At 40.4% G+C, this 9913-nt stretch overlaps 1 long non-coding RNA gene across 1 annotated transcript in view; it reads left to right on the top strand.

Annotated features, from left to right (window-relative positions):
* The first annotated feature begins 5080 nt into the window (after positions 1-5080).
* Positions 5081-9913, top strand: part of LOC112133146 (uncharacterized) — an 86565-nt gene continuing 81732 nt past the window's right edge. The window contains exon 1 of the long non-coding RNA XR_010138949.1: positions 5081-5243. This is a non-coding gene — a long non-coding RNA (uncharacterized LOC112133146). The remainder of the gene's footprint in view (positions 5244-9913) is intronic.

Here is a 9913-nt window from a genome sequence, read left to right as displayed (position 1 = left end):
GATAAGGAAGGAATTTCCCTGCAGAGACACACAATCTCAGAACTGTGCTGTAGTCTGTCTTCCCCCAAACCCTCCTTTCCTCTCATTCTACAAATGTCAGATCTGCAACATGGTCAGAGGCTCTCCCTACCTACTGTTTCCCCTCATTTTTTCCAATTAAAGAAATTTCCCCAGTAGATTTTTTTATCTGATTGCATCTTGGCATCTGATTCTTGGAGGACTCAAACTAGTGCACTAGCTAATACGTTGTCACTGATAGACAGACAGGGATCATCCTTCTAAGCCTCCTGCTCCTACCTGCCAATTGCCAGTGTGACTAGAGTAGAAGGAATCCCTGAAGAGTTATATTCAAAAGGAATATTGATTTATTGCAAATGAGTTTTATATATCCATTGAGTTAAAGCTTTATTTCTGCTCTTAAGAGTGAAACATTTAAAATAAGTTACTATAAAATATCATTGGCTGAACACTGATCTGTGGAGAGGCTGTCTACATTCTTTGTGAAAGTGGAAGCTACTGCAATAACCTCAAGGAACTTTTCAGAGAATCCCTTTGACCTTCAAGTTGGAAGCTTGTTTGATTAGATCAAGGGCCAGCAAACTAAGACCTATGAGTCAAAACTGACCTGAAGACTGTTTCTGTACAGCCCAGCAAGCTAAGAATGATTTTTAAGAGGTTGTAAAATAAGAGGAAAAGAGAAGACTTTTGTGACCCCAAAGCCTTATATATATATATACACCATCTTGGACTGTTGCACCAAAAGCTCTGACTCCTGTATTACAGTCATCGATTCCAAGATGAGAGATAAGGTAGAGCTGCCCAAGTCCTCCTTAGTACCGCTAGAAGATGCTTCATATATGGAGACTAGCTAGCAGTAATGCTTCACTGAGTTTTCCACCCCAGTATCAGTCTTCTAGTCATGGTTCATGATAGCTTAAAGAAATCAAGTAGGTCATGCTCAGCATTTAACAGCATGATAGAATTTTAGTGTCCTTCATACTAACTGTAAGCTGTTTCACAAAGCTTGTTTCAGTTATAAACATAGGTGTATGTGTTCCAAGTCATGCTATAAGTTACTTATAAATACTGGTTTCAGTCAAGTGTTTGAAAGCTACTGTTAAGTGTAAGAATCTAGCAATAAATTATCAGCAAGGTTAATGCCTAGCTAGTACTCGTCTTAAGCTAGGTACTACATAGCGGATATACATGCATCCCATTCAATCTTTAAGTTATTCCAATTTTACAGATGATGTCAAGGTCCAGGGATTAAGCAAGTTCTCAGATTAATACAGCTAAGTAAACAGACTAGCTAACATCAACCCAAATCTAATGCCAAAGTCATACTTTTCATAAGAACACTTCTTCCTGACAAAATGACTCAGTTACAACTGGAGGAACTGAATAAATAGAAGGTATTCCAAGTTTTTCTTGGAAAAAGGGGTCCCTTGGAGGGTACTTTAATAATATGAAGGAAAGGTCAACTGAGAAGACTTGAGATAGTACACGTCAACTACAATATTGTATGTCTAGTATAACCCCAGAAGGAGGAGGTTAAAGTCCCAAATGAGGTAAAGCCATTTGGATAGCATATTTTCTTCAAAGTCATGGCTTTTGTCATGGCTGGAGTCTTCAAATGTAGAAATCCTGCCCTTGAGAGATAAGGCCGAATCACTAGAGGCTGAAGTTTCAAATCACATTTCGGTAGGTAAATGAACTATATGAGAAGCTATTTTGTGCTAGGCTGTGTATCAGTTTTTATATGTTCCCATTTGGCTTTCAGACACCTTCAGAGGGCAGTGTTCCATTTTATTGAGGGAGATCTGAAGAGATGAAGTGACTTGCCAGAGCACATGTCCAGTAAGTGTCAGGTTTCAAGTTCTTTGAGTTGAGATTCATTCATTTGAAAGCCATTTATCTGGTGGAATAACACCCTGTTTTTTTTTTTTTTAATTTTTTTTTTCTAACGGAGTTTGTATGTCCCTTCAGAAGGAAATGGAATGGATTTAAACCACCTTTTAAATAAAAGCCAATGCTTTTACTGTAGGAACAGTCATTCTTCACTTTAACTCATGACTCAAGCTTTCTTTGGAAAAAAAAGTTTACTCAAATAAACACAAGTTTCATAGAAGTCAGTTATTCTACCAGTAAACTCAGACCTTGTGCTCATTTAATCAACATCCTATTACAGGTATCATCATCTCTACCTTTTGTGAGTGTTTAGCCCCTCATCGGTCTTAGTTTACTTCTGCTAGTGTTAAAATTTTATGTCTGGTACTGTACAGTATTGCTGATACTATACAAACTTAACATAAATTAGTGGACAAGCTAGTGTATAGATGTTTTAACTGCATTGTCATTTGTTATATAGATGTTTATGGGTACTTTAGCAATATTTGAAGAAATTGAGGTTTTAGACAGGCTGGAAATGCTGTTTTCTCCCCATTTAGGATAAGCTAATCCTTCTATCCAAGTGTGTCCTATCCAACATGTTTTCAGGAAAGGATTAATCTTTGATAAAAGTTAGATGAAATTAAATATGCACTTTATTGTATCTCAGGCAGAACTAAATAAGAGACATAATGAAGGAGTCAGATGCTTGTCCTTGTATGGAGAGACACCAGGTGATGACTACAGACGTGGACCAAGCCAGGCGCACTGAAGTGGCCATAAATACCTAGTGGCATTGTCTTTAATATGCCTTTACAAAATAGGTATACTTTGTCTTCAGAACTTTATCAAAAGTCAGCCTTATTCTGAGGTGATGCATTCTTGGAAACTATTAACCAGTATAAAAGTTCCAAGATCAGATTTAATTATTTTTTAATCTGCACATAAGTTATTCACTGTGTTGGGCTGTCAGAGACTTAACATTCCGGAGCTTTGGAGCCCTGCCCACTGGTTGCCAGTGGTGACAGCCTGCAATAGTTGTGACAACTAAAACTGCCCTCATGAGTTTTTAAAGCAACCTGGGTGGGTGGTGACACTCTCCGTCTTAGGAGTTGTTGCATTATACTGTCCATCACCATTGAGAGCTGATCTCATGGTCCACAACTTAAGAGGGGATTGAGATACCAGAGTCACAGCTGACAGACAACACTAGCAGGTTCCTCACTACCGCCCTGTGGTTGAGATACATAAGGAATAACTGCATAACTCATGAGCTTCCAGAGGCTGATATGCCTCTGACATGTAGAATATAGGTTACTCAAGAAGTGGCTTCAGACTCAGATTTCATGGGCCTAAGTCGCAGCAATGTGAGAATAGGTTATTTGCTTATCCTGTTCCTCAAATTACTCATCTGTCAAGGGGGTATATTTTAATAGCAAGTATCATGGGTTTACAAGGTACTGTATAAAGCACCTAATAGTGCTTGGCACAAAGAACACAAATGTTACATGCTATGAAGTTATTCCTCTCTAAGCTTTTGTTACCAAGTTAGGGAACTTGTATATTAGGAAGATATAAGTGTTGTCCAATAACTCATACCACAGGGAACTCAAGTTCTGACAAGAGGATTCATTTATCAAAATCTAGATTTGTAGACTCCTTGACAGAGTCCAAAACTGCATTTAGGTAAAGGGAGATCCACAGGTATATGCTCATTGTTCTAAGCCTATTTTCAAGGTTGTAAGCTTGCTTGGTTATTTCTAAAAGTCCTATATTGCTAAGAAACAATTACCGTTATGTTTGGACAATACTTTAGCTTTTTATTTTAAAAATCAAGTCTTGGTATTAATGAAGGAAAGACTGAACATTTCCATGTCTCTTCCACTAAGTTTAAGATAAGCTTATTATTGATCAAAACCAAGTTAAACTTCTAAAGGTAAAGGCATCTGTTTTACATTATCTTTTATGACTTAGAAATACCAGTCAAATATTCCATTGTGGTATAAATGTTTGAAGAGCAAGGTCCCTGGTTTTCTGCTTCCCAGAACTATTAAGAACACCAATTGCAATCACTGTCAGTCCTTGGGGGACAATTTGCATGTGAACAACTGATTAGTCAGCTTGTCTGTTCATTTTTACATGAACTGCATGTCAGACAATGCCTCATATCCTATCAGGGGCCTTCCATTTCCATTTTGGGAGTTTAAAGTATTTGGTATCCCAGATTAATCTGCCTTCTGAGCATGAAAACAGTGGGTAATATTTTCCATTCCTTTCATTGGTGAGCCAAAAACTCAAGGTGCAAGTGGAATTTGATCTTTAAGACTTTCTACCACACTTCATGCAAGTCTTCCCTCTCCTGGCTCCAAGAGGTAAGAATTTGAATTATAAGAGTCTATTCTCTTGACACTTAAGTCTCTCCAGTTTTCCAGACTTAATGGACTATTTAATACTCCCAGCATCACTTATGCATCTTCCTAGAGTGCTTCTCCCTAATTTGGGCTTGTTAGTGGTATTTGTCCAAGAGGAAGTCAAGTCAAATGGTAGCCTCTAAGAGGAATCTTCACCAAATACAATCCAAAAATAAAACTGTTAAGAACTAGTCTTCACTGCTGTGCAGTATGACCTCTTATGCAAACCTTAAATCATTTTACCCTGTATGGATAGAGCTGATAAAGGCTTGACTTTTCCCTGACTATCCAACAAGCTTTCCCATCCCCCTCCTCCCACAATGGAGCCTGTGTCTTTTAGTAAATACCTCCAAAATTTCTAAGATAATCCTATTTTGTAAACAAATTGAACAAGTAGTAACCAAACATGATCAGGTGAAGACAAAAAAATAGATGGCTAGTTTAATGACATGGTTTGCCATGTTTGTTAAAAGAAGAACATGGGTTTGGAGCATGTGATGGTTAATATTGTCAACTTGATTGAAGGATGCAAAATATTGTTCCCATTTGTGTCTGTGAAGGTGTTGCCAAAGGAGATTACCATCTGAGTTAGTGGACTGGGAGAGACAGACCCACCCTCAATCTGGGTGGGTACCATCCAATCAGCTGCCCACACGGCTAGAATAAAGCAGGCAGAAGAAAGTGATGAACAGACTTGCTGAGTCTTCTGGCCTTTATCTTTCTCCTGTGCTAGATGCTTCCTGCCCCTGAACGTCAGAGTCCAAGTTCTTCAGATTATGGACACTTGGACTTACACCAGTGGTTCACCAGGGGCTCTCGAACCTTTAGCCACAGACTGAAGGTTGCACTGTTGGCTTCCCTACTTTTGAGGTACTAGGACTCAGACTGGCTTCCTTGCTCCTCAGCCTGCAGATGGCCTATTATGGGACTTCACCTTGTGATCATGTGAGTCAATACTTCTTAAAACTCCCCTTCATATATACATCTATCCTATTAGTTCCGTCCTTCTAGAGAACCCTGACTAATACAGAGCAAAGCCCTTGCTATTCATGATGGAGAATTGTATTCAAGAAGTTGCTGTCATGTTGCTGAGACCAAGAGCTTGACCAGAGAGCTCCAAGTGCCCATGAGTCTAGAACTGTCCATTACAAACTCATTTCTGTCAGACTTGCTAAGTTAATTCATAAACTCAAATAGGCCTGACAACAGTTCATTTAACATACAGGTAAAACAGCCGGGAACAAACCTGAACATAACCAGATTAGTATGGTATTGTATTAGTCAGTTTTCACACTGCTATAACGAAATAACCAAGGCTGGGTAATTTATAAAAGAGCCTTTATTGACTCACAGTTCCACATGGCTGCGGAGGCCTCAGGAAACTTACAATCATGGCAAAAAGCAAAGGGGAAGCAAGAACCTTCTTCTCATGGTTGCAGGAGAGAGAAGTGCAAGCAGGAGAATTGCCACACACTTATAAAACCATCAGATATCATCAGAACTCACTATCATGAGAACAGCATGGGAGAAACTGCCCACATGATCCAAACACCTCCCTCCCTCTACACATGGGGATTACAAGTCCCTCCCTTGACATGTGAGGGTTACAATTCCAGATTTGGGTGGGGACACAGAGCTAAACCATCAGGTATATATCTGATATATATATATATATATACACACACACACAGCTGATAGACTAAAGATTATATATATATACAAGCCTATTTAACATGTTTTTGGTAGACAACATGGAGTCGGGTCTTGTTTGACATTGACAATTGGTGTATTTAGACCATCAATGTTTAAGATTGATATAGTTGGATTGATTCCTTTTAGTTGCCCTTGGTCTTTTTTGTCTTCTACTCTGCTTTTCTCTGGTTTTAACTGAGCATTCTGTATGATTGCCTTTTTTCTCCTCTTAGTATATCAATTACACTTTGCTGGTTGCTTTTGAGACTGCAGTGTACATTTACAGCTAATATAAGCCCTCTTTCACGTAAGACCATCTCACTTCTTAGTGCAATTACCTTATCACAATATACTCCCAATTCCTCCCTCCTGAACCTTAATATTTGTCTTTCATTTCCTTTATCCACAAGCTGTAATCAAGTATATTTTTGCTATTTTGAACAAGCCAGATCCATTAAGAAAATAGATTTTACCTTAACTTATTCCTCTGCTAATGTTCTTTATGTAGATCTGAGTCTGACCTACATCATTTTCCTTCTGAAGAGTTTAGCATTTCTTGCAAGGTAGGTTTACTGGCAACAAATTCCCTTAATGTTTGGCTCAGTGTTTCTCCACTTTTGAGGGAGAAAGTCAGTGTATAAGAGTTCTCTAGGTTGGTGGTTCCCCTGAACCCCCCTCAAACTAATATGTCACTCCACTCTTGCTTGATTTCTGAAGTCCAATGTAATTCTTCTCTTTCTCTATAGGCATGGTTTTAAATTTCTAGTCTTAGTTCCAATGTATTTGCCATGAAAGTCTAGTTCTGATATTTGCTCTGCCTTCTCAAACTGTATTTTTGTCTTTTAGCATATTTTGGAAAAAATTATTGGAAGGTGGACATTATATACCGGGTAAAAGGAATTGACGTAAATAGGTTTGTGTTTGGCTCGTTTGCTGCTTGCCGTAGCTGTGTCAGAGGCTAGGCTTTCCCCTTTAGGGTCTTGGTTTCTGTTGCTCATTGTCTCTGGAGTTTAGAGGTTTCTTAAATGAGGCCTGAGATGTGCAGTTTTTTCAATTGCATTTCCCTGCCCCTGCACAGGAGAACTAACTTGGTAGTGAAGTGTGAGGGGAGAGGAGGTATCCTAGAGTCCTCAGTCTTTGTGAGGTCTCAGTCTTTTGGTGAGCCTATTTGCCTGGGTTGTGATCTTCACAAGTGCTTCTCAGTTTTTTTTTTTTTTTTTTTTTTTTTTTTCCCCTTTCCTCCAACTTGAGACAAGATAGCTGGAGCATGATGCAGCTGAGCTTTTCGTTTCCCCCTAGTCAGTTAGGCTCTGATAAAACGCCAGTAGTTTAGGTTTCGGTAAAATAATTTCTTTGAGGCAGAAGAATAGAATGCTCTGGTGTGTTTTAAAATGGTTACTTTTTCCCTCCTCTACCAGAAGCAGGAGGGGATTTTCCCCCTTATCTTCACTATAAGAAGTTGGTAGGGCTCCTAGAATTAAAACTCACAAGAGTGTGCCCCCTACTTCCCAAGAAAGAGTTTAACTCTCAAACTTGCCCACGCTAAACCTCCAGCAATTCAGTTACAGTACAGGTTTCCTACCTCAGTGCTTGGTCCTGCAAAGGCTTCTGCTAGTAGGTTTCTGACTTGGTAAGTTATCCTCTGTATGCTTTTCTGTCTCTCCAGTTCTGGAGACAGCAACTTGTCCCATGACCTCAATTCTGATGGCTCCAGGAAGTATTGTTTGTTTGTTTTTGTTCTGTTTTGTTTTTTTTGAGACAGAGTCTTACTCTGTCACCCAGGCTGGAGTGCAGTGGCATGATCTCGGCTCACTGCAAGCTCTGCCTCCCAGGGTCACGCCATTTTCCTGCCTCAGCCTCCTGAGTAGCTGGACTACAGGCGCCCGCCACTGCACCCAGCTAATTTTTTTTTTTTGTATTTTTAGTAGAGATGGTGTTTCACCATGTTAGCCAGGATGGTCTCTATCTCCTGACCTCGTGATCCTCCCGCCTCGGCCTACCAAAGTGCTGGGATTACAGGCATGAGCCACAGCGCCCAGCGTAGGAAGTATTGATTTTTAATTTGTTCAGCTTTTTCTAGTCGCAGGGATAGGAGTGACAAGCTCTTCAGACGTTAGGCCCCAAACCAGAAGCCTCCTACTACACACACACATTTTTAGGCAGCTCTTCCATCCAGGATAGGGTACAATGTATCCACAAGAGTCAGAATGTGTCATAGGTAGCTTATTTAACACCTTTCACCAAGATGTGTTGCGTTACAAAGCCTTCCAAGTACAAAATTATCCTCTTTGTTCTCAGAAAGAAATGGATTATGGGTTTAACAACAAAAATCCTGCTCACCTCGTATCTCTGTTTTGGGGCAGCCACCTTCCTACTCAGAACAGGATATCCTTTTTGGTTTGAAAAAATGTTTTCCTCTATATCCCAAGAGACTATAAATTCTAACAGTGAGAAAAATCACAGTCCAGTAGCTCTGGCCGTAATTATGGCTTCTCAAGGGGGAACACGACCATTACATGGCATTTGACAAGGAGAAGTTGCCAAATGCTTTCCCTGTGCATGGTTATTGGCAATGTCTTTTTGACTTAGCACAGGTAAATTGTGTTTAGTCACCTGTAGAGAAATGGTTCTCCTGAGAGTCTGAGGCACAGCAGCATGGTGAGGCAGCTGCTAGGCCAATGGGAGGAAGAAAAGGGGGAGCAGGCACTCATTTGGCCTGGACCTCAGGTTTAGACACTTAGTGGTTTCCTGCCATTTGAATGGCCTCACCATATCTGGTGTCAGCTGAGGCGTTGCATGAGGATTGAATGTTTTTTTAGAATTGTTTCAAAGAAGAGGCCCAAAGCCACATGAGGATGTTGAGGGTATGTCCTCATGTTACTATCTTGACTTTGCCACTGCTGGAGAAACTGCTAAAATTAGATTGTGTACCTGACATCTCAATAGGTCTGCCACTCAACCACTCTCGCTGAATAGAAAGAGGCTCTTTAATTGCTTTCCCAAGTTCAGCTTGGTAGGGAAGCTTTGACAGGTATGCAGGAACAGAGGTAGGCAATAGCTGCTTGTAGGTTCTGGAACATGGAAAGTTTGTCCATTTTGTATGGTCTTTGTAGCTTGAAGCAGTTACTAGATTCCTTATCCTTCTATTAGTGTAACACAAGTAGTTATCAAGTTATTTTATAGAGATGAGGTCTTGCTGTTACCCAGGCTGCAGTGCAGCGACAAAATCATAGCTCACTGCAGCCTCAAACTCCTGGGCTTAAGGGATCCTCTAGCCTCAGCCTCCTGAGTATCTGGGACTTCAGGCATGCGCCGCCACCCCACCTGGCTTACATTGTCTTCTATAGATCTGTTCCATGCCGTTTTAACCCATATGCTCTCTGCAGGCGTCAGCATTTACAACAAAAACTCTACGTGCTGCCCCTAAGTAATTACAGTTTACCCTTCTCTGCTACTTTCAAACTAATTTGGCATTAGAATGTCAAAGCCACTGAGATGAATAGACAGTTTTGGGCATTTACTGATGCAAGGTAGTGGCAGCAAAAGGCAAAGGGTTCCCTTCCGTAACAGATTAGCTTGGTTAGTAGACACTGTCATATAAGATTGTACTGTACAAATAGGTGCTTTATAGACATTTAAGAAAATCTGTTATAATTTTGTGTCACCTTAACTGGACCATGAGCTTCCCAGGTATTTGGTCAAACATTCTGGGTACTTGGGTGGTCAAAATAAAGCCCGAGGGTGTTTCCAGATGAGATTAAAACTTCAGTTGGTAGGCTGGGCACGGTGGCTCATGCCTGTACTCCCAGCACTTTGGAGTGCTGAGGTGGGCAGATCACAAGGTCAGGAGATTGAGACCATCCTGGCTAACACAGTGAAAACCATCTCTACTAAAAATACAAAAAATTAGCCGGGCGTGGTGG

The sequence above is a fragment of the Pongo abelii genome, chromosome 1 (assembly GCF_028885655.2).
Source record: "Pongo abelii isolate AG06213 chromosome 1, NHGRI_mPonAbe1-v2.0_pri, whole genome shotgun sequence".
NCBI lineage: Eukaryota > Metazoa > Chordata > Mammalia > Primates > Hominidae > Pongo > Pongo abelii.
This window is presented reverse-complemented; position numbering and strand designations above follow the sequence as displayed.